The sequence below is a fragment of the Manis pentadactyla genome, chromosome 17 (assembly GCF_030020395.1).
Source record: "Manis pentadactyla isolate mManPen7 chromosome 17, mManPen7.hap1, whole genome shotgun sequence".
Classification (NCBI taxonomy): Eukaryota; Metazoa; Chordata; class Mammalia; order Pholidota; family Manidae; genus Manis; species Manis pentadactyla.
This window is the reverse complement of record NC_080035.1, coordinates 42,668,050-42,693,866: the sequence shown is the minus strand read 5'-3', so window position 1 is coordinate 42,693,866 and position 25,817 is coordinate 42,668,050. Positions and strand designations below refer to the sequence as shown.

The window sequence follows — 25,817 nt, the reverse complement described above, 5'->3', positions numbered from 1 at the left end:
AGAGAGAGACTAGTTTGTGAGTTTTTTTTTTTAATTTGTTTTGATTTTTAATGTGAGTCTTAGTGAAAACATTTTGAAACCCAATCTTTTAAAGTGGCGTTAAAAGAGTAATTATAGAAATTTCTCAGGATTGGTTCTTCAGAGTTATTGTTTGCTTATATAATTTTCTTATCTAGACATGTTTTCCTTAAAAGAATGTGGATATATATTTGCAGAGATTGGTGAGGAGGGCAGCTTATCTGAAAGAGGCAGATAAATTTGGTGACCTCTCAAAGCCTTTTACCATTTTGTTTCTATGATTATTTTTACATTAGGAGAGTAATGTACATTCAGAAAATTAGTTAAAATTTGGCCCCATTTGTAGAGAAAGGAAGAAAATTGGACTTTCATTTTCTGTATAAAACTGTAAGAAAGGACTGCAAAACACGTTAACATTAAAAGTAAAAATTCTACTCACATTTGGGAGTATGTTTGGACCCCAGGGGTCCCACTGTAGCCCAATGCCACTGGAGTAAAACTATCCCGGAAAGACGTCTGCAGTGTAGAGTGGAGAGTTTTGTTAGCTGAAATGATTTAATTCTTTGACAGGTGCTTAACTCTTGATGTTGTCTTTTCTTAAGAATGTGTTGTAATTTGGTGAAAATTCTTCAGTCACCTGAAATGTAGGTTTGGACACTGGGAGTATATGGCTGTAATAGACTTTTTCCTCCACCCAGAAAATTTAAGTGTATTATTCTTCTATCTAGTTGATACGAATCTTTAAACTGAGAATCCTTATTAACATGTTAGCCCATCTCCCAGGAAACCATTAATGTTTTATGGCTCTTAAATATTATACTTGCATAATCTTTAACTATTTTGTGATGTTTAAAAGTACAAGGTAATCCTGTAAAAAAAAATGGTCAAATAGGTAAACAGATGTTTTGAAGTGATTCATATTCTTATGAATAATTAATTAAACACTAGAAAGCAAGAGTAATGCCAAGGAAAGTAGCATAATATAAAGAATATACAAATCTCAAGATGTACGCATAGACAATAATTTGGTAATTTATACAGGTATTTGCTAAATTTGTTAAAAATATAATTTTGAGAGGGATAAGGGGAAAAAAGGGGCATTAGGATTAGCATACATAATGTAGTGGGGGGGATACAGTGAAGGCAGTATCTTGTCTTCTCTAACACCGAGAAGACAAGTAGTGATTCTATAGCATCTTACTACGCTGATGGACAGTGACTGTAATAGGGTGTATGCTGGGGACTTGATAATAGGGGGAGTCTAGTAAACATAATATTGCTTATGTAATTGTACATTAATAATAGCAAAATAAAAAATATATATATAATTTTGCATATACAATATAAAAATACAACTTTGTACAAAGAAAATGCAAATAATATTCAAAACATACTTTGCTAACAATCACATCATAGTTAGACTGCATGTTTGAATTAATAACAGCCAGGAAAGCAATCAGAACTCTTCTGGTCAAATCCTGCTTCCTACCTTTACAAGAAACTGAGGAGAACAACCATTCTATGCTGAATCACACTTTCGTGAGAGAGATTTCTCCATAAAGGGCTAGTTCTAAATATGAGAATAGTGACAATTTTAAGAGTGCTGCTTTGTAGTCTAACATATTGTTCAAATTCTGGCCTATATAAAATGAAGACATAAATATATTAATTGTTGCTTATATGAGAGTTAAATGATATGGACTAAAAAGTCCACTGCAAAGCTGCTGACTTAAAGTAACTACTGTCCAAGGCTCAAATACGCTCCTACAATTTATTTACGTTGCTGATATTCCTATTCCCTGCCATTTAAACCCTCATGAAATCAAGATATATAATATTCCACCTGGGTTGTTACTGTCACTCCCTTCTTTTCATAAAACACTCCCGAGACAAATTATTAGTAAACTAGCTATAATTAGAAGAATTTTTCCTGTTTACTTTCATGTGCCACATATATTAAAAGTATTTAGGAATTTCTACATGGAAATTGAATTAATAACATTCATTAAAAAATTCTCTGAAGAATGAAACTGTTTTCATAAAGTTAATACCAGTATTATAATTTTTATTAAAGGTACTAGCACAGATGTTACTCTGGGAGTGTGTGATTGACCTTTATATGAAATATGGGAAATATTAAAAATGACTGGAAACCTAGATAGATAAATGAAAACATATTTTCCTTGACTGTTATAGAAAAGTTTCTTTTTCTAGTCTATGAAGATATTTAAACTCTATTTTCTCTATTCATTTTTTCTTTTGTTTTGCCTCCCAACATGTGGCTTCACAGTATGCTTGTTAGTGTTGAAAGATGTTTGATAAACCTTTTTAGGGGTGTGAGGGAAGAATCCTTAATTAAGAACCAAATATTAACAGCCTGCCTGTCAATATTTGAGGGGCACTATAAATAGCTCATAATTAGGTCCTTAGAGAATATGAAGCATTATACCATTATTTTCCAAGAACATAAAACTCACCTAATTTTTTCTGTCCACTTTCAATATTTTTTATTACTTTGCACAATATAGCATGAACTTTCAATATTTTCAAATCTGTTTAAAGTTTGCCTTTTGCCTTTTCCCTCTTCATTCCAAGTGCCCCCTCCTGGTAACAAATTTATAATCCTCTCCAACTAGTAAATAAACAACTCATCTAGTTTCCTGGATTAAAGAGAAAGTTGATGCACCGCAACATTTTCTTGTATAAGAAAATACTCATACATTTTCTTCAGGGTTCCTGGTCACATTTAACATGGTTTAAAGATACAAATCTTTGTTAAAGCAGTGCGTACATAAGCCTAAGAAGAAACAATTACCTTTTAAAGTAGTTATATTAGGAATTTAAAAAGGTGACCTATACAGGATGAAATTATCACTCAATCTGTGTATTTCAAATCCGGTGAGTTTTTAAAAATTGTATAGGTGTCACTGCCAATATAATGCTCGGAAATATTATTGCTTTTGGGAGCAATGCTAAAAATGCTGATGACTGAGGCCTGCAATTCCTTAAACCATTACCCTAAGACATCTGTTGCTAGTTCAGCAGAGCATTCAAAATATGTTTCTACAAGACCCATTCCACATTTGTTTACATCATATGCTTGTAGATATTGGCTTTGGTATACCTTCAGTGACGAACACATTTCTGTGCTCAGAATATAATTCAAAACCCACTGAGTCTGATACCTCAATGAAGAATAAGCCATTTACCCTGTGCTTATCTCCCACATTCATATTACTTAATGTTATCCTCCAAATGTCTAACATATGTACAATGAGAGCCATTTTTATGAGATGGAAAATAAAAATGTCTTCAGAAAATTTCTACCCAAGTGTTTGGTCAAAATTTGTTTCTCATTTTCTAGTTAAGAAACACAATGAACTTTCTTCAGTTCTAACTTTTTTGAACTCTGCATAATACTCCTTCAAACTAATGCTTTTCACTTCCAGCTAATAATTTTCCTCTATCTTCTTATCTCTTTTTTTCCCTTTCCTTATTTCCCTGTTGTTTGGCCAATAAACCAATTTTCTACTTCTGTAAATACACTTTTAACACGAAGGGAAGTATTTTTTTCTTCTGCAAGGCTATTTGCTTACACCACCATTTATTATTTAGCTCGTTCTTCCAATGTGCCACTCTTAATTTTCTCATTTGTTTTTGCTGTCTTTGCTGTTCAGTTTATTATTTTCCTCTAATCCTGAATTCTTAGATACTTGACAAAAATATTTTCTCTTCCCTTACCCAGTAAACATTAATTTATTCATTCATCAATGTTCAACTCAAAACTTTAAATCCATTTTTTCTTCCTTTCCTAAAAGAATGGTAGGAGGTAACAAGTTTTGGCAGAACTCACAATCTCATAAATATCATCACCATTTTTACCACTAATATAGCATCCATAATTTACTAATTTTTTTCCCCCAGTTTCTAGTTCTTCTAGAAGCACTCAGGCCATTCATGAAGAAAGAAGCAGAGAGTACAAACAGATGGTAGGTACTGGATCCCAGATATTGGAGTTACACTGACCTGATAACATATACTTGTCCTGTAACCTACTGGCTGTTTAAAATTGGGAAAACCATTAAACACTTAGTATTCTCTTCTCTAAAATGAAAATATCTGACTTGAAGCACTGTTGTGAGAATTTTAGGTAATTTACTGTAATATACTTAGCAAAAAGCCTGGCTAAGTGAGAAAGTGCTCAGTAAGTGCTTGTATTTTGTACATTTGTTTGTGTTTTAAAGTTCTTCTACTTTGGAAATCATGCACAGTTTTATTGCCATTTTGAAGCAAATTGAATAATACATGTATATGATAAAAGATTCCACTTTAACAGCTGTCTTCATTTTAAGCACAACTAATTGCAAAAGATCATGAATAATATTGTTAGTCAGAAAGCAGTATGTCAACGCTGTTGTATGTGTGCCATAATACCAGAATGGTATTTATGTATTCAGCATTGAGAAGACAGCTGTGGATACTGCTTAGAGAATTCGCATAAAGTTAGTGCTTCCATTTAAGGCAAGTTAATTATTACCAAGGCTTAAGTGTCTTTAAAATACATTTTTTAAGGAAACATTTATTATTTTGAATGTAAGAGCAAATGTACCTTATATTCTTTTATTTGTTTTTTTTATTTTTAAGAAATCATTATATATTTTACAACATCTTTAAAAAAATTGGGACATTTGATTGGATAAACTACCAGGAGCTTTAAAATAACCAGTTTCATAAATAGAAAGCAGATTGTTACAAACAACAGCAATTGTGATTCAATATCAGAATTCATCTGACTTGATTGGAATAGCACATTTTCATTCTTATCCCCTGTAGTACAAAAATAACTTTTCATTCTTAATACATTTAATTTGATTTTCAGAATATAGCGAAAAACTCCCCTCTTGGTTTTTCAGTTCTAGAAATCATCCAAACTAAAAACAAAGAACTGTACTCTTGGAATTTGTAAATGAAATTACAGGGGCAATATTTGGAAATGTGAACTAACAATTTTGATTTATCTTTCAAAAGAAGGCCAAGTTTCTTCACAATAGTATGATATACCTTGACACATTTTGAAATAATAATTTATTATTTTAAGTCAATATGTTTGCTATAATTGACATATATTTTAAAGTAATGTTTTGAATTATATAAAAACATGAAAAATTTTATCTCCTGAAAGTTGTATAGACTGACTTCTATTTCAGCTTTTAGCATTTTTAAAGGCATTGAAATGACAGAGTCCACTGTGGTTATTCATTTTGAGGTTATTTGTTTGGAGAAAGAGAGAGGAGAAATCTAATTAAGAGTCTGTAACCTATCAATGATCCCATGACTTCTTTACTCTGTACAAATTCAGTATTTAGGGTTTTTTTTTTTTAGTGTTTTAGTAAATGCTCTTAAACACTTCTATTCCTATGTGTATATTCAGTTTCTCAAACTGAATTATTTGATCCTTTACTTTTTCTCTCACTATAATTTCTAATCATAGTGAACATATGTTGACATTGTTAGACATTCAATAACTGCTATTTTCTCACTGACTGATTCTGTAAGCAGTATTTTATTTTCACTTTTTGTTTATTTTGCTCTGTAAATCATCATCATTGAGATAAAATTTACATAACATAAAATAAAATGCACTCACTTTAATTGTAGAGTTCCATGTGTTTTGACAAATGCATTTGGTAAATACCATTTAACCATTGTAACTGCAGATATAGAATATTTTCATTACCACAAACAAATTTCCTTTTGTAAACAATCTCCCTTATCCTCAGCTCTAGGCAACCATGAATCTATTCTCTGTCACTGTAGAATAATTTTGACTGTTCTAAAACTTCATATAAATGGAATAAAAAAGCATTTGTTACTTTATATAAGGATTCTTTGACTTAGAGGAATGCTGTTGAGATTCCTCCATGTTGTTGAATGCATCCACAGTTTATTGGTTTTCTTTTACTGCTTAGTAGTATTCCATATTATAAACATATGGAAATTTGTTTCTTCAGTCATGGATGGACATTTGCTTTTATTTTTCCCAATTTGAGACTATTATTAATTATAAACTTCTACATCCAGATGTAGAGTCCCTATTTTGGTATTTTCTTTAGTTTATCCTGAGTTTAAGGATTCTTAATATATTCTAGATGCAAGTACTTATAAAAGAATCTTTTGAAGAACAGATTCTAATTTTGAAAAAGTGTATATACAATCTTGAATATCATACTGACTGTGAGCAAATATTGATAATACATATTTCTAAAAAAAAAAATGTTAGGTTTCAGAACATAAAGGGAATCTTTGCAACCCAACTACAGAGTGCAATAAACCAAAACAATATACCTTCACATTTTTAAGTGTCTTTCAAAGAGCAAAAGTTTCCTGTGTATGTGTGTGGGTTTGTGTGTGTGTGTGTGTTGCCTGTCATGGATCTTAGCTTATATCAAAGTACCTAAAGCTTCTACTTTGGGCCAATGCAGTCAAGAACTAAGTCCTCACTCTCATTCCAAGTCTCATTCTAGGGCCACACTATCTTCCTGAAGAGAGGCAAGCCAACAACATTTCTGATATCCATTTAGCTTTGAGTTTCAGAACCTCTGTTCCAGGCAACAAAAGCCAAAAGTTCTGGGGCCACTTCCTCCGCACAGCCCCTACTTTGTAAGTAGAAGCTTTACCTCAGGCATTGCAGGCTAATAACACAGGACTGCCTATAGCCCTCTGACCCTGTCACATGTAGGTTAGAAGTCTCATGCCAGTATAGAAAAGCCAAGAATATCAGAGGCTACTGTTCCCTATCCAGTACTTTTTATAAAGCAGGAGTGTAATTCTAAGAAAAAGCAAGTCACTGTCATGCATACTTGTGGGTAGTGGCACAGAGGTTTTGCCCAAGGAGGGAGGCAGATGTTAGAACCATGATCTTGAAGTTCTTACTAAGGGAAGTGAGTTTAATTGGAATAGATTATGGAGAAACTCAAACCTAAGGGTGCTGTTGAACACAATGGAAATTTTGTTGTTAAGCAATTAAAAGGAGGCTTGTAGCTACATGAGAGCAAAAAGATAAACCATCAACCATCTAGAAGCTTAATAGAAATAAGCATAGAAAGAAACAGCAAAGAACAGCTCTCCTGGAGTCAGAACAAGGCTCAAGAATAGAACTAAAGTTTAATACTGCAAAAGGGCCTGAATGCAATTTGATCAGAATGTGGACATATTTATGACCCAGGACATTGTCGAACAATCAACAATCAACTGCAAAAATACTGGAGGCTTCCAGCTGGGTGTGAAAGCAGTAGAGCAGACATCTTAACAGAGAGCAGAGAAAGAGACGGTCACTAAGAGGTGTGTTAAAACTGCTGTCATCAAACAGCAACTGTGTTCATGCCCAAAGCTGTGCCTTCTGAGGAAGGACAACAAAGGCTGGACATTTAGAGGATTTACCGAAATAGTCCAGTCAAGAAAATGAAAAACCAAAACCAAAACCAAAAAGCAATTAAAGAACAACAACAATCCAAAACTGTTACAAAGTGGTAACTAAAATGTCCAAAGGTCAACCATTTTTATGACAAATCTGGCCAATTAGAAAGTGTGAACCATACACAGGAAGCAAAGCAGATGACAACTGCCCGTGAGTGAGCCTACATGTCAAATTCAGCAGGTGAGTGAACACCTAGAAGCTCTTACAATTAAGGTAAAATAACTAAAATGAACCATACTTAAAGAAGTAAAGAAAGGTACAATAATAATGTATGATCAAATGCAGCATATTAATGAAGCCATAGAAGTTATTTAAAAAGTCCCAAACTGAAACTCTGGAATGAAAAAAATTTAAAAAGCAAAATAAAAAGAGTTATTAGAGATGTTAAATAGTAGAACTGCTAGCAGAAGAAACAGCAAACTTGAAGATAGATCAATAGAAATAATGCACCTAAGAACAAAGAAAAATAAAACAAGAAAAACTGACACAGCCTTAGAGAGATGTGGTCTTCATTTAGCTTGTTAGCATAAGTGTAAGTGGAGTTCCATGAGGAAAAAAGAGAGTGAAAGGAACCAAAAAATTACTCAAAGACGTAATGGCTATAATTATGTAAATCTGATGAAAAACATTAAAAACTAAAAAGCTCTATGTTCTCTAAGTAAGGCAAAAAGATCCACATTCAGCTGCATTATAGAAAAAAGTTTGAAGGAGAAAGGTAAGGCAAAAATCTTGAAAGCATCACGTCAAAAATGACTACATAAAAATGAATTCACTAAAATTAATGACTTATGAGAAACAATAAAAGTAGTAGGTTGTGAGTTGATATACAAGAAGTATGAAAAAGCAGCCAACAAAAAATCTTATACCCAGAGAAAACGTCTTTCAAAAATGAAGGCAAAATAAAGACATCCTCAGAATTTGTTGCCAGCTGATCTCAAAGAAAATACTAAACATTCTTCAGGACAAATAAACTGATCTAAGACTATCAATCATTTCTATATGGGAAGAAAAAAAAAAGTAACAGAACTACTGATAAAGGCGATTAAGTAATTATAAAAGACAGTAAAAATGTGTATTTTTCCTTTCCTTAACTGATTTAAAAAATAACTGTATAAAACAATATGTATATATTGTGGGACCTAGAACATACAGACATATAACAAATTGTTTTATTTGACAATAACAAAATGTTGTCAAAAAGTAATAAAGCACTATTGGCAATTGTTATTGTCAAACAATAATAAAACACCAAGAAGGTGGATTTGAACAAGCTGTTGGAGTAAAGAAATGTAACAGATGGTGACTCAATAACAAAGGAAGAAAAGAAACAGTAAATAAAGAAATTAATATAGTAAAGTCTCTTTTCTATTATGAGAATCTTTAATGACATAAAATTATAGAGTATGTAAATTAAAAGTATATAAAGTATAAAATTACATACATTATAAAAACATGGTTTTATGTTCACAACAAATGTAGAATATGCATAATAGTAGTATAACAAAAGGGAGGGGGGCTAGAGCTGTATAGGAATAACATCTCTGCATTTTACTGGATATATGCTAGTACGAATCTGAAAAAAAATCTGATAAATCAAGAAGTATATTTTAAGCCAAAGATCAACCAACAACTAAGAAAAAGATCACATATGGTGAAAATACAATTCAAGGAATTAAAATGTTACACTAGTAATTATTCTTTTATGGAAAAACAAATCAATAAAGAACAAAAAAAGGCAATGACACATACTAAAAACAAAAAATAAAATGGCAGAAGTAAATTCACCTTTTTATCAATAACATTTTATCTTCCCACCAACAATATATAAGGGTTCGAATTTCTCCACATCTTTGCCAACACTTAACAAATAATAATATAATAGCCACTCTAGCAGGTATAAGACGATCTCTCACTGCAATTTTGAGTTTCATTTCCCTAATGATTACTGATGTTTAATACCTTTTCACATACATTTGGGCCATTTGTATGTATCCTTGGAAAAATGTTTATTCAAATCCACTGTTTATTTTCTAATCACTATTGATCTTACTGAGTTGTAGGAGTTCCTTGCCTACTTCGGAATGTTATCCTTGATCAGATACATGTCTTGCAAATATTTTCTCCCATTCTGTCAACTGCCTTTTTACGCTGCTGATTATTTCCTTTGCTGTGCAGATTCTTTTTATTTTGATGTAGTCCATTTTTCTAATTTTTTTGCTGTTGTTGACTGTGCTTTTGATGTCATATACCAAAAAAATTGCTATGACCAATGTCATGGAGCATTACTTCATGTTTTCTTCTAGGATGTATAGTTTCAGCTCTTATGTTTAAGCATTTAATCTATTTTTAATTGATTTTTGTGTTTGATGCAAGATAATTGTCCTCTTTGATTTTTTCCAAGTAAGTATCCATTTTCTTGACACCATTTGTAAGGAGACTATCCTTTCCACGTTGGGTATTCTTGGCACCCTTGTCATAGATCAGTTAACTGTATGTGCATGGGTTTATTCAGGAGCTCTCTATTGTGTTCTATGATCTATATGTGTGTCTTTATGCTAGTACCATTCATTTTGATTACTGTAGTTTTATAATGTATTTTGAAATCAGGGAGTGTGATGTGTCCAGCTTGTTCTTTTATCTGGAGATTGTTTCAGTGAACTATGAGATTTTATGGTTACATGTGAATTTTAAGATTGTTCTTCTCTATTTCTATAAAGAAATGCATTGTGATTTTGATAGATTTCACTGAATTTGTAGCTAGTTTAGGTAGCATGGACATCTTAACAATACTGTCTTTCAATCCATGTGTTTGTGTTTCTGCTACTGTTGTTTTATATGGTAGAAGAACAAACTCTAGACTTGATAATTCTATAATAGCTAGAAGCAATAATTTCTCATTCACAAATTTTGTTGTCCAAAGACATTTATATTATTTCCCAGACAAAAATCTCTCATTGTATTTATATGGAAATAGAAAAAAGTCTCACCCTCTAAGTTTTATTTCTAAATATTCTTGAGTCAAAATAATAACAGATATCAAATTTATTAGAAAGACAACTGAAGTCACAATCTACCCCTGAAGTTATCTTATGCTTGGGAATGAATAGGTTCTAACATACAATTGTCATACAACTTTTAATCATCCAATTCACCAAGTTATTTTATTTTGAATATTATAAATTGCAATCTATGGGATAGCAATATCTTTTCTGGATTTGGGGAAATTCCCATGCATAATAAGCAAGGAAAAGTTATATAATGCATTCGTAATTGTTGAGGACTCATAAATCTTTCTTCTTTGAACTGTGGTAAAACATGCATGTTTGTGTATATATGCACATTCGTGCATACACAATACTAGCAGTCATTGATACCCTATGCAAAAGAAAAAGGTAAGAAATAATTAAATCGTACTTAGTCCTCCGTATAACTACCACCATTTCTTGTTTGCTCAGTGAAGTGAATAGACTCTGCTTATGACTTTATCAACATACTTTACCATCAATCTGGAACATTTCTCCAGTGATATCAATTTTCAAACAAGGGCATCTGCATTTCTTTTTACAAGGCTGTATATACTTTACAAGAATTATTTTAGTATTAAATTTAAATAATAGCAGGGATTAGCATGTGAAATCTACAAAATTTAACTAATTAAAAAATTTTAACATATGAGCAGTAATATATATAAAAAAAATCAGTTCTAAATAATTCTTAGTACTGGAATAGTTACATTTTAAAGGTTCAGACTAAAATATAATTTTGCTCTTATAATTCAAATCTTATTTTGTGCATTTAAATCTGTCAACTGTGAAATAGAATTTTAGTTATATTTGTAAGATAACTGACTCTCCTCAGTTTGTCATCTCTCTGTTATAATTATTCAAATGTTAACCCTTTCAAGAGTAATTTTTTTATTTAAGGTAAAAATAATAACTATTATATATATAAAATCTGCCATTAGAACATAATTACTAACATGTTGAAAGTCACTTGGTCCAAAAGTCAGAATACCAGGAATCTCCAAGAATCTGACAGTTACTTCGGCTAGATTTCTAAGCACTCCTTAGAATGTAGTGGATACCCGAAAGCTCACAATTTGTGATAGTATCTTCTGCCATTGTGGGTGGGCGAGCTGATTCTCTACCTGAAACTTCTACCAGATTTCATTGTTTAAAGTAGTCATCTCTAGCTTGTTTCCAGGGAGCTTTGCAAAAGGTCAACTTCCATGTTATTGCTCCTGAAAAATGAATCCCTTTCTTCACAATACTGGTTTTAAAATCTTCTGTAGTACCAACTATTTGCAGCTTTTCATACTTGTGAATTTGTTTAACTATTGTATGCTTCAGTACAGTCTATAAGATGAAGATAATGATATTTCCATCTTTACTTTTATTATAGCATAAGCAATTTTAATGTTTCTATGTTGCATGTAGAGGGCATAATTTTAGGAGTTGCTTTAATATGTAAAAATTTACCAAGTCATTTGCATAATATTAGATGTTTAGCCTCTCTGATTTTTAATATTACCGCAGATATTGCAATGAAATACACCATTTGATTTAATTAAATCAACCTTTTAAATAAACATGGTGTGGTCACAAAGGGAAGAAAAGAATAAGCAATGAAATTAGACAAATCTAAGAATAAATTCTGCTCAATTCTTGATTAGCTGTATGACTTTGGGGAATTCTTCCTACTGAAAACTGTTGTATATATTCAAAACTTGAAGAACTCTCCTAGTAGGAGGTAGTGTATTTAAAATATCTAACCACATTTGACATCTAAAGGAAGGTATTAAAAAAGTCATATGCATTATAATATCATAGGGTAAATTCCTAATAGAAGTAAAGTTTCTGTAACAGCTCTAGTAGTAGTATGTTAAGAAAAGAGACCCTATCATCATCTCACATTGGTTTAGATTGCAAAAGATGTGTGAACAGATAAAGAATAGCTCCTCTCCTTTAAAGTGTTGTTCCAACTTTATTAAAATCTATAAAATTTTACTTGCTTCTTTAGAATTCTTCATATATTAAATAGTTACAGCTGATGGATCTCCTCTTAAATATTTGATTATCTCACTAAGTAATTGGTTTTCTTTTTCTAGCACATCTCTGTTTATGCTATTTTTGAATAGGTTTGAAAATCATAATATCCCTATTATTTGTACCAGATTGATATATGCAACTCTCATATAACTGAACATATTAAATGAATATCCTGGTGAGAGTAATTGGTCCAAAGTATGCTTCCACTGGATTACTGTATTTGTAAGTAGTGGAGGTGTTTTACCCCTACAGTAATAAAGTTATGCATAAGAGAATCAGTGACCATTCAAAAACGTTTAATTGCCATGTGGAAACTGTTAGGCTGGAGGAAGGAAAAACAAGGACATGCAAACAGAACAGAGAGATGCCATAGGGGGGGAATAGACCAGACCCCAAGGTCCATGCCTTATATGGAATGGGGACAGCTCTTCCTGAATTCCATCCTTCTGATGTGCCATCTAAGACCCGGATGTCAGCCTCCTCCCTCTTGGAAGGAAAAAAGTTTCTAGTTGTCTGTTATGTCACCTTTAGCCAATCATACCTCTCCACGCCCCCTAGGATAGCCTGCCCACTCCTCCCCCTCCTAACCCCTTATTAGCCCCCACCTCTCTGACTGGCTGTGACTTCCCTGGCCTGTGTTAGCCAGACCACTGAACATCACCCAGGAATTGCATTCAAATAAACTACCTGGCCCTTTATTGCCTCTCTTTGCCTACTTATTTTGGTTAGAATTTATCTTACAGAAACTACAATAAAAAGAGAGTTTGCAATAAGAGAAAATGCTAGGGAAAGAAAATTTCAGAGGCAGGAGGTGAAGACTGTTCTATTTGGTTTTCTTAAGTTAGTCAATTTAAAAAATGTAATTTATCTTCAATTTTGATATTTATTATTTTCAATTGAAATAATAATTATTATTAAACAGACATTTTTTAACACATTATTCTCTCTGTTCATGGAACTCTACCTAAAATATAACCAAAATCTTGATATGTCCAGTGATATTTTTTGAAAGATGGATAAATGGAGTAGAATAGTATCTCTAGCTGATGGGGCCAGGTCACAGTTAACTAAAGTCTATTGGAGTCCCCGTGACATACGTGGGATAGCAAAGCTGCTGGAATCAATCCGTGGGCTTTTTGTTAATTTAATCAAATCTTCAGAGTAAATATTTAATTGGATATCTTTTCTTATTACTCAGTTATTACTACTTGAAACCTACAAATTATGTTTCCTTAATTAAAAAAAATACATATATAATACCAATTGGAAATGTTAGTTTTTTAATGACACCTTTATTAAAGTAAGGAGCCACAGTCCTTTAGGAACTTAGTCATTATTTTAAAAGTTTGGCAATTAAAAATCCTAGTTTAGGTAATTTCTATTTCCGTCATTGTCAATGATCAGATATTGACACTGATAAATAAACAAACACTGACAAATATTATATTAAATACTAATCTTCTGTCTAGTTCTTAAGATGACAGGTTTATATATTTCCATTTATCCTTTGCTACCTAAAAAATTCAGTCTCCTTAAATTATAAGGCATTTCTATAGTTATCTATTTCTAACTAAAAATGTGTCAGATTTTTAACCAGTTTACAGTTACTAAATCTCTATTTTTACAATAAACTAAACTTTCATCGATCACATAGGTTATAGTTCTGACTTTTATAAGAGGTAGTTCTAGAAGTGAATTACAATTAAATTAACCAGTTTGGTCCATTGTCACTACAGGAAATAACAGCAATAAAACCCTTACAAACAAAACATTAGAAATTAGGGCTGTTCATGGTAATTCTCAAATAGTCTTACAATAGGTGTATAGTACAGATAATCTAGATAGAGAGATTCTGAAATTTTAAATTATAAATCTTATTTATTTCCTAATTTCAGTGAAGTAAAAAGGTTGCCTAAAAAAGAAATTTTCTTATAAAACAACTTCAACTGAGCTTAAACCAATGCTAATTGTATGCCCCCTAATAAGCAAAATTGGACATGTTGTGTCATTTCCAAGAGAATCATTGTAATACATATTTTATTCTACCTTTTATTTTTTCATGGAATATCAGCCTTTTGGCACTATAGTAACTGAGGTGAATCTTTGTTCTTACTTAGAGTCATATCCTATCTCTTGCTTTTAGCTCATTTTCATATTGCTTCCATCAGTTACATCAGGTACACCTTCACAGTAGCAGTCTAGGAGGAGGGACTCTTCTTGTTCACATCCTTCTCTCCTGGTCTTTTCTGATCATAATGTGGCATCTTGTCATCTTGCTTCTCTGAACTTTATGCTGTGTCCTAATTGAGTCTGCTGGTGATAATTAGAGGTTCTACCCAGCTTCTGTGCATGCACGGGCATCTGCCTCTCTCTAAGCCAGGGTTCCTGATGATGCGACTCTACTTTTTGTGGCCTCTTAGTATCTGCCCCCAGGCTTGCTCATTTGCCCTCCTAGCTTTTCTGATCCCTCCCTGGAGGCATGCAGAGACATGATGGCTGTCAGCATAACAATAAGACCTTTGGTATACATCTCTCTTCATTAATGATATTCTACTTTCTTTATGCAGGATGTGTCAGCAACTAAACCTGTCTGAGTATTTCAAAACAGTGCCCATTAACTTGCTTTCTCTTGTGATTCTTCCTCCATCTTTCTTTTGCACTCATCTTCCCGCCAGAAGGGGTGGTACATTTGATTCATACACTGCTTATTTCATATTCTGTATATTTTCTACTTTTGCGTACTGTGAAACTATATGAACCAAACTGAACAAGTGTGTCTCTAATTATGTACAAGGAGCTATGGGAATTCAGAAAATTTATTTTCCCCAGATTCTGTTATCTATTGATGTATAACAGTCCACCCTAAAATTTAGGATGCTAAAACAAGAACATTCATTATTTATGAATGGGTCTGTAGATTAACTGGGCACAGTTGTGCAGTTCTTCCACTTCATGTGATGTCTAATGAGGCTGCAGTCATCTGAAGGCTCAATCGTGCTGGATTGCTGGAAACGACTCCTGCACACATCTGGCAGATCATGGTAGGTAGTCATTGCCTTGGAAATGAGCCACAGGTGTCGTCCAGAGATCCTTGTTCTCCTGGTGGCCTCTTCACTCACTTTGAGCTTCTCTTTGCTTGGAAGAGGGTTTCTAAGCTTGCAAATGTGGAAGCTGCTGATTTCTTAAGGCCTAGACTCAAAGGTTCAGCTATTATCACTTGTGCCAAATTTTGTTAGTCAAAGCATGTCACAGGCCCAGCCCAGAATCAGGGGAAGTGAAAATACATTTCATCTCTTAATGAGAAAAATGGCATATAAATTGTTTCTATCTTTAATCCCCGAGTCTCCCTTAATAGAACCTAATTGCAAAGACTACCAAACCACTCTGGACCATCCCCAAATCTGATCTGACAGTCAACACTTGGCAACAAATTTCTGGTTCTATTCCTTTTTTGAGAAGTTCTAACTTTTAAATTCAATGCATTTGTGTGATGATTTAGGGGTAATAAAACATGTCTGTTTAATCTTCAAACATATTATCTAATCAGAAATAATTTAATTAAAACCAGATCACATTTTTGAGACTGGAAAACTGCCATTGTTAAAATTAAACTAGAAGAGATATTGTTACTCTGGGACTCCCTAAAACTGGTAATTTCCTATCATCATGAAAGGTTGTTTGTGATGAAGTTCCGCTGACAATCAGGCATAATAATTTGGGATGTTACTGCTAATTTCACACTCAATAGGAAATTGTGTAAGCAAGAAGAGCCAACATGTTTCCCATCTGTCCTTCGGAAGCATTCACGGGAGGTCTCTTTTATAAAACCTAATCATCAGAAAAGCAGAAGCGGAAGAGGAGGATGATAGTGCAATTAAAAATCATAATTATATTTTCTGATACTGATATATAGGAATTATAAAATTTTATTTTATTAAATAAAAATTAACTTTAAGAAATGAGAGTGATTATTAATATAAGTATTCTAAGACGTAAGTCTCTTGAATATAGGTGTGACGACTACCACTATTAACACTGAGGTCCCTTTTGCAGCTACTACTCTCAGAACCACATACTCTTTCACTGCTACACCTCTGCTACTTCAGATTTACATGAGCCTTAACAGCTTTGGAAAATTCTTAAAAACATATTGTCCTTTTCTAAAATTTTCAATTTAATTTCCTAGGCCTTTGATTATTCTATAATTTCAAACATTTTATGTGATGAAATTATACCACATGCAACTTTTTGAAACTGACTTTTTTTTCGCTCAGTGTAATTGTCTAGAGAGTCGCCCATGCTGGTGTGCATGCCAGTAGTTAGTTCCTCCTTTAAGGCTGAGCCGTATTCCATGGTACGGATGTACTGCAGTTTGTTTAGTCATTCACTTATTGAAAGACAACAGGACAGATGCCAGGTTTTGGTTTTAATGAATAAAACTGCTATGGATATTCACGTACAGGTATTTGTGTGAACATAAGTTTTTACTTTATTTTATTTTCCTGAGATAAACACCAAACAGTGCAATGGCTGTATCATGCATTACTTATATATTTATCTGTTTAAGAAACAGCTAAGCTGTTTTTTGCAATAGGCTTTAAATGAATTTGGAGAAATTGGATGTGGCAGCTGATGATTTTTGTGTGACAGTATTTGAGTTTCTAGATAAATGTAATGGCAATTCTTAAAAATCTTTAACCTTACTAAGTAGCTTTGTTATTGCATTATTTTATTGTATAAACTATTTTCTTAAACAATTTTGTCATTATGCTGTACAATAAAGTTTTCATACAAATGGGTTCTTAAAGCTCCATCACTTTTACCATTATTTTTCTTATTTATAAGGACTTTAAAAATAAACTAAAACAAGTCCCTCTAATAATCAGGTCGACCTTGAGCACTGAATAGAGGTGATATAATTTAAAAAGAGCAAAATGTAATTGTAATTGAAATAACACATTAATGCCATAATTATAATTAAGATGAGTTCAAGAAAATAAATAATAGTGGTAAATTTTTACAAGAGTCATATATATTTCATATAGGTAATGGTACATCAAGGAGAATCTGAAATACAAGTTTAAGTGTGAAAACATTATGCTTATTAAATAAAGTGCAATCAAGGAATTAGGCTCAATCCAGAATAAATATCAATTTGATTTTCTATGTAGACTGCTTAATAGTGTTTCCAATTTTTACTGCATATTTTTCCTGTCCAAAATAAATAATCAATGTAGCCAAGTCTATCTGAATTTAAAATGGAGGATTGTTATTAATTACAGGTACACTATAGTGATATATTTATATATTTATATATATTGTGATGTCATTATCTTGAAAATGTTTAGAAAAGAATATGTGCAAGGAATATAAACATATTAATCTGGGAATGGGTTATTAATAATTAGTTTTAGAATATAATTTCAAGGGACTCAAAGATAATGGCACATACTGAGATTTATCTTGAGATTTGCCTGAATTCTATTAACATTCATAAGCACATGTATATATACATATATTTATATACATGCACACACATAAACATTCACATAAGCATATCTACATACACATTAGCTACTTCTTGGCTCTGTGTAATAAATGGTGTCTTCTCACATATAGAATGTCTGTTGTTTCTGTTAAAAAAGCAGACATTTATTCCATAGAGCAAAAAAGGCACACAAAATAGAATTTTTGTTAGTTTTCTACGCTCCAATTTCCCACAGAGCAACAGTGTGATGACCAGAGGTTTACCTGCACGTGTAGCCGGTTTGAACAAAGAGGAACCTCAAAATTAAGAGACTCAGAGGTTACACAGGGGCTTTTGGCATATTTGCCCCTCCTCCTCTGGAAATGTATAGAGAGATACCTTATCTTTACTTCTCTAACATAAACCATTTCCCCATGGGAAGGACAGAAGATCCCTAGTTCTTTAAACAATCTATGAAGTGCAAGCAAATGGTTTCAGTGGTTGCATGGGAGATGTTCTCTATATTTTATTAAAGTTTCTCAATTTCCTTTACCAGAAAGTGTGGAACACTCAGGAACATCAAGAAACTGAAGGAGAATTTTCCTTCAAAATATAAACTTCTTGATCTTACATGTATCTGGCAAATTTTCCCAGGTACATGACACTCTGTCTTCCACTCTGATTAATACAATCCATACTGGTACCACATCTGTTCCCCTTGTCTCATGCAACACTTATTTAATGACTCATGTGGCCCTCAACTCTCTTTTCAAACATGTCTTTGACAGTATTTCATCCTTGTTGCTTAAAGTTTCATCTGAAACTATGAAGAGTCTGAAATTTGACTCTACTTACAAGCTGAGACATCAGCCTGACAGTTCCATTACTTACACTAAAAGAAACACTGTACCTTTCTCTAGATAAGAGAAAAACCCATTTATTACTCACAGAAAAACAAAACAAAACCAGCCAGAATACTATCTTGCACTGGTTCAGCACACCCATACTTCCCTCCTGAGAGGCAGACTTTCATGTGCATGTGCACTCAGTTTGAACCACGGGAAGGGAAATCTTAACTTGTGAGGAAAATCATATATCATCTGCTAACATATCCGCCCATCCTACACTCTGGAGACAAAGTGAGACAAACCTTAACTTTACTTCTAAAATGTAAACCAATCTTCGAAGTTTTTAGAACCTCAAAGATGTTCTCTATTTCTATTATAACTTGTCAGATTTCTTTATTCAGAATACCATGCAGGAACACTGAGAAATCCTGGGAAACTTTTTCTCTCAATACAAATCATGGGGAATAAAATTCCTTTACAGAAAGTCAGAAGGAAATAGACACACACACACACACACACACACACACACACACATTATATTTATATGTAAAATAAAATTTAATTCCCAGTTATATTAAGGATTCAAGTCTAAGGAGCCCTTACAGTACAGAAAAGTTAACATGGATAAAATACTTTAAAATATTAATTGATGAAATAATTATAAAAGATATATCAAATGGTAAAAGCAAACAAAACTGTGTTAACAGTAGTCATCAGGATAATGCATATAAAACCAAAATGAGGTAACCACAAAACTGGCTTAAGTTTGAAACAACTGACTATACTAAATGTTGATGAGATGTGAAGCAAATTTCACACATTTCTATGGGGAGTGTAAAATGTTGCAACCATTCTGGAACACATATTGGGCATTTCTTATAAAGTTAAGGATAGTTTACTCAAGAAATATAAAAACATAACCATGTAAAGATTGGTACTGAGTGTTCATAGCAGCTTTACTCATAAGAGACATCATTGGGAAACAATTATTATGCCCATTAATGAAAAAATAAACTGAGGTGTATCTATATAATGAAATTTTGCTCAGGTTAAGTCCAGATAGACTGAGATGTTAGACTGAAGATCCTCAAATAAAAATACCTTGAAAGCATGAACTGAAAAACAAATTGCCCAGGGACATTTACAATAACAGAACATATCATGGGTCATAAGACAAACCTCAACAAATGTAGAAGAATGGCAATCATAATGTGTTACTTTTTAAACCTGAGTCTTTGAGCTCTGGGAAGCTACTCTGGAAGAGGTAACTAAAATAAATAATTTTTAATATAATATTTAATGAGGTGAAAAATAAGGGTAAGCATTTAAGGCAGAGGAAATAAATACAATTTGCTCCTCTTTTCTTTTTGGACCATAATTTTCACGAGAAATTGGGAATATAGGCAAGGGCCATGTTTTTTCCTGCAAGGTAAAATTGTGGGTGATTTTGCCTGAACTTCAGTATCTCCACAAATTTGAAGGTGCCTCTGAATCAAAATTGATCATAGTAGGATAGGATTCTTGGGTCAATTGTATACATTTAAAGCAGACATTAAAGAGAAAAGTAATGAAAGACCCATGAAATATATAACAAGTCATGGTGATTGATTAATACAAATAGTAAAATGTTGGATTTTGTTGTTATAAAAACTTAAAAATATATAGAAAAGTTAAAAGAGTACTAATATGAACATCAACATACCCCAAACATAAATTTACATGGTGACATTTAGTCATATTCGCATATTTATGAATATACAGATAAGTGCAAATATACATTAATGTAAATGGAAGCATATACAGAGAGATATATATTCTTGAACTATTTGAAAGAAAGTAACAAACATTAACTCAAAGCATGGCAACATATCACACCTAAAAATAAAGATATTTTTGACAGAATTCACTATAATTATCAGAAGAAATGTGAAGAAAAACATCTTAATACCATATATTATAAAATGTTATCAAGTAGCAGGCCAATTTTCACCCAAAATATCTTTTACACTATTTTATTATTTTTTACTAAAGTTTAGGCAAGGTCATTTATGTTATCTCTTTAGTTTCTGGTAAACTAAAAGGTACACTATCTTTTCATGGTGGCAACTTTTTGAAGTAACTAGGCAAGGTTATAGGCTATATAGGTCATATATACCATATAGATTATACCAGCAAAAAATTATTTTTTAATTTGTTCCAGATTTATATTTTCTAATTTAAAAAGTCACAGCTTTATTAGATATCTCTTATTAGAGAGCATAAGTTATATATAAATGGAGTCATTAGAAAAAGACTGTTTTTAGGACTTTTTCTTTAAAGAGTAACATGATAATGAGTATGAAAATAAACATAGGATAAAATAATATGGATTCTCATGAAAGATTATTAGATTGGTTGGCTAATAAATAAATGCTAATATAGAGGTAACACTTGTGTTGTGGCAAAAATACAAATTACAACATATTTTAAGATTTGTTCTTACATCATCATTTGCTCAAATGATGACAATCATGAATGCTAAACTTGAAATCTATCAGGATCAGTGTGTGTGTTATAAATGCATTTATGTAAAGATTTTAACATTCATTCATTTAATGACAAATGACTGTTTAGTCCTACTATGTGCCTGGCTCTGAGAATAAAACAGTCATTTACAAGATGTGCTTAATTACAAAAAACACCTGGAGTAAGACATTGAAACTTTCAGATGACCTGCAGGAGGATTCAAATATAATAAGGAAAAAAGAAGAAGAGGTGGTTTCTAAAATATTTTATTGGCTACTAGTATGTAAATAATAATTGTTTTATCAAAGAGCAGTAACTAGTTGCATAGTAAGATATTATTAAACAGAGAAAAGTCAGATTTTACAATATGATGAAATAGTAAAAATTTTGAGCAAATATATTCTCCTTAGAGAAGGCCAAACTTGATTGTATGATCAGTGAAGCACAGAGGACCTACTTGCAATGTGACAGATAAACAAAAAGAGAGGTGAGGAATCTACCATCATTAATCTCAATCACTGAAAAATTTAAGTAGGTTTGAAAGTGTGGGCCACTCAAATTATAATCCAAAGTATAGTATCCCTACAAACATTTCATGCAGTTAAGTTAAATCTACACAGAAAAAGGAGTAAATATGGTTGTTGCTTTAGTAGAAGGGACCTTTTCTTTATGATCCTGAAGAATCAACTGGACGATATACAAAATAGTAGATGACTTAAAAACAGAAGAAAAAAATGAAACAGCTATAGTATGTTAGGAAATACTGGGACTGATGTGTTGAATCAATTGGAATATTAAAAGAAAATACCCAATCTCTTAATTTTAATAATTAAAGGAGAAGTTTATCGCAAAATTGTCCAGTAAATTATTTCTTCAAGTGCACTTGCATGTGCAGACTGGCAAGTAACAGAGGAAAAACTGAAGGTGTTTATTCCATGACAAAATGGAGCTATAAACATGACCCAAAACATTTTTCTTCTTGCACAAAATTTAAGGGATTTTTTTTTAAACAATATAAAATTCATTTGGAAGAAAAATGTGCCACTGAATGATAAAGTATTGGTTTTGAATAATAAAGCAGATGAGAATTATTTTCCATTATGGGGACTATTGAAAGATACATTAATAATACTGAGCTACTAATAATTCAGGATGCGCAGAATTTTCTTCTAAGTTTGAAAACATGTCACCCAATTTTTCGATAATGTTTAGTTAATGCTGAATGCACAAAAACGATGTAGAAAATATTCTATTATTACTAATAAATGGTCATAAAGTATTTTTTGCCCAACTGAATCAACAGGACATCTAAGGAGCATTTCTATAACTCACTTTTTTAACAGTTCCCTTTCCTAATGAGTGTGTATTTTTTGTGCGCTCCTGCATCTTCATCAGTTTCTCTATATACATATTTATCAATCGTAGGATTCCATCACTTTTCATTCTGTATGATTTTTCTATTCCATGATGTATTTAAAATAATGGAACCCAGGAGTGGTTATTTTGCTTATGTTTAGACTAATCCTATAAGTAACACCAGCCTATGGCCTTTAAGTAAAACTTCCTTTAATGTTATGCATTCAATAGTCTGAATTTGCTTTATTTTGTTACCATTACAGGAAGCCACCAATCCACCTTGTGGCAATAAGATGGATATATTATTTTGAAGGATAATCGTTTTAAGAGTCTTTCTTTAAGAAAGATTAAAATCAATTAAAATCTTTTAAAAATACTAAATTGCTAGAACTACATCAATGTAGACAAATGAGAGTGACAGCTCTGCTAAAAGGGTATGACTGTGTGCTCCAGAGTATCATGAGGTACTGAATAAAAAGCTTTGTCAAAACATTGTCATAAATAAGAAAAATTAGATTATGGTGAAAACCTAATTTTTCATGTTACTGTACAACTCTACTTTCCTGGAACACTCCACATTTTTCATCTGGCAAATTTTTCTCATCTTAAAGACCCAACACATGCATTACTAATATTGTAAAACTTTTTTCTTATTATAGTAGGGTCTCTTTCCATTCTTACTTTGTTGTCCTACTCAAGGCATGTCCCTTTACCCTTTGTATCTCAAATAAATTTACTAAATGAAAGCAATCATGGGTTTAATGTAAAAGGTAAATGGGATGGCATTTGTTTTATTTTAAAACATTTTGTTATTGTACGCAAAATCTTTAATAAACAGAATAAAATTTAAAACTAATTTGTTAACATAAGGGCAGATAAAAATCATTGACTAAGAAAAACCACGAATACCTAATAAAAACAACATATATGACTGATGAAATAATAACAAACTGAATGATCTAAACTGCAAAAATCCAAAGTTAAACACAGAATATAGTAATATGTTGATCAGTCAAAATACCTTACCCTTTTTCCCAGACTAAGTACCTAGTCTGAGGCCTTACAACAATCTTTTCATATTTTCATCTTAACACACGAATGACAAAGTATTATGATTCTTTTTACCAGTCTCCTGCATTCAGAAGTCCATCTTAAAAAGATGGCACATTTCTACCTTATATATATTTGTTTCCAGCATAAATCTCTGCATATTTCACACACGCAATTAATGTTTAATGAATGAAAGAATAAATTAATGCATGGTTATACATTATCACTCAGTAGTAATGTCCTCATGGAGTCATTTTGCTGTAGGGTTTTTTGTGAGACTTTCCAGTTTGAAAAGATGAGAACCTAATAAATTGACCTTTTTTCTACCCACTTCTACAAACTTGGTGGCATAAGTCAATTTTTAGACACTATGTCAAAATATCCCGAATTGTGCAATTTTATTCCTATTTGACAAAGTAAATGAATTTAAGGTCTAGTTATATTAAACATTTTCTGTGAAAGGAGATAATAAGAATAGCATTATTTACCTACTGAAAAACATAATTTGCTTTAGTTATTTTTCTGTTAGTTTTAATATATTACAAATGTTATCACTTTATATTTCCTTCTTTGCTTTAGCAACCAAATAGTTAATATGAAAACAGTGCCTCAATTCTAAACATTGTAAATGAATGTGGGTTGTGAATTTTCTTACTGATATCTTTTTTATTTTCCTTGATCCATATAATCTTTTAACAATAATTATGCTTCTTTTAGTAACTAAAATTGTGTTTTTTTAATTGTTTAATTTATGTGTTTTTCTACACCAGCTTAGATCACTTTGGACCAAGTTGGTTATGTGATGGTGGGAGTGGGAGTGGCCTTGAGTGCCATAATGCTCTGTCGGAAGCAGGTATCTGCCAAGGTGTGCAATACAGTATTGTCCTGCCAATGGGTTTCAGCCCCAGGCAAGTTCACTATGGATTCAATGTAACCAAAGAAAATGACAGTAAAATGTTCTTGGGGTGAAAGGGTTATATCCAACTTTATTTCCACGGTGGCAGGTCAATCACTAGAATTCCATCCACTCAGAGCAAGTCTGCATGCAGCAAGCCGATCTCTGCCTCTGGGCTTCTCTGCCCACACAGCTGTCCTCTGGGCCCCTCTGTCCTCACAGCCATCCTCTGGGCCTCTCTGCACAGTCGTCCTGCACAGCCGTCCTCTGGGCCTCTGTCCTCGGCGCTGCCACCACTCCAGCCTCTGCTCTGCTCACCTGCAGCCTTGCAGTCATGTCACCGTGTCACCCAGAGCACTGGGAGGAGCTCTTTATATAGAGTCAAAGCAATTTATTGCCCACACGTGTGTAGTGAGAATCCTGGCCACAGGAACTTTCATTTTATCCACACGTACATTATTTCATGTGATTATCTTCTATATTGGTAGAATCAGAAATACTTCCTGTTTGGTCCTTCTTCCATTTTTATGATCCAAACTCATTTTGTCATAAATTCAAGGCATTTCCAGGATCCCTGCTCAGTGTTGAATATGTGAAGAGAGCATTTGCCTTAACAGACTATCACTTAGCTGCATAGACCCTGGATGAGTTTGCCAATGGCTGCTTAGTCATCCAATACAGACATCTATATCACTGTACCTAAATTAAGAAATATGCTATTTCTTTCACTTTCTTGGAATGGTGCAAACACAAAGAATAAGAGTGAGAAATAGGTGAGTAAAGCAAGAAATAAGAACAAATGAAAATAACTAATGTTACAGAGCTGTACATAGCTTTACAAGAACTCAAAGCTCTTAGCCCAGTCACTAGAGATATCTCCAGAGATGCATGAGAAGATTTTTTTATTTTGCCAGAACACCATCCTAAGAGAAGGGGATATCAAAACATCTTCCAGTTCTTTCCAGCCTCCCGTTGGTCAGAGTCCACTCCTTGGGCTTGCATGTGGTTTTACCTTGACTATCCAGGCAGTCTCTGAAGAAGGAGGCCGAAACCTCTATGAGTTCAGTTTGGTGAGAGTGCGAGCAGAGTGGTCTGTCCTAAGTCTATGGAAGGAGAACGAGAGACAGCTGGAAGTTTACCCATGAAAATGGTG

The 25,817-nt window shown here is 32.7% G+C and overlaps 1 long non-coding RNA gene across 1 annotated transcript in view; it reads right to left on the bottom strand.

Moving 5' to 3' along the window:
• Nucleotides 1–454: 454 nt before the first annotated feature.
• LOC130681385 (uncharacterized) overlaps nt 455–25,817 on the bottom strand; it is a 158,846-nt gene continuing 133,483 nt past the window's right edge. The window contains exon 3 of the long non-coding RNA XR_008994505.1: nt 455–534. This is a non-coding gene — a long non-coding RNA (uncharacterized LOC130681385). The remainder of the gene's footprint in view (nt 535–25,817) is intronic.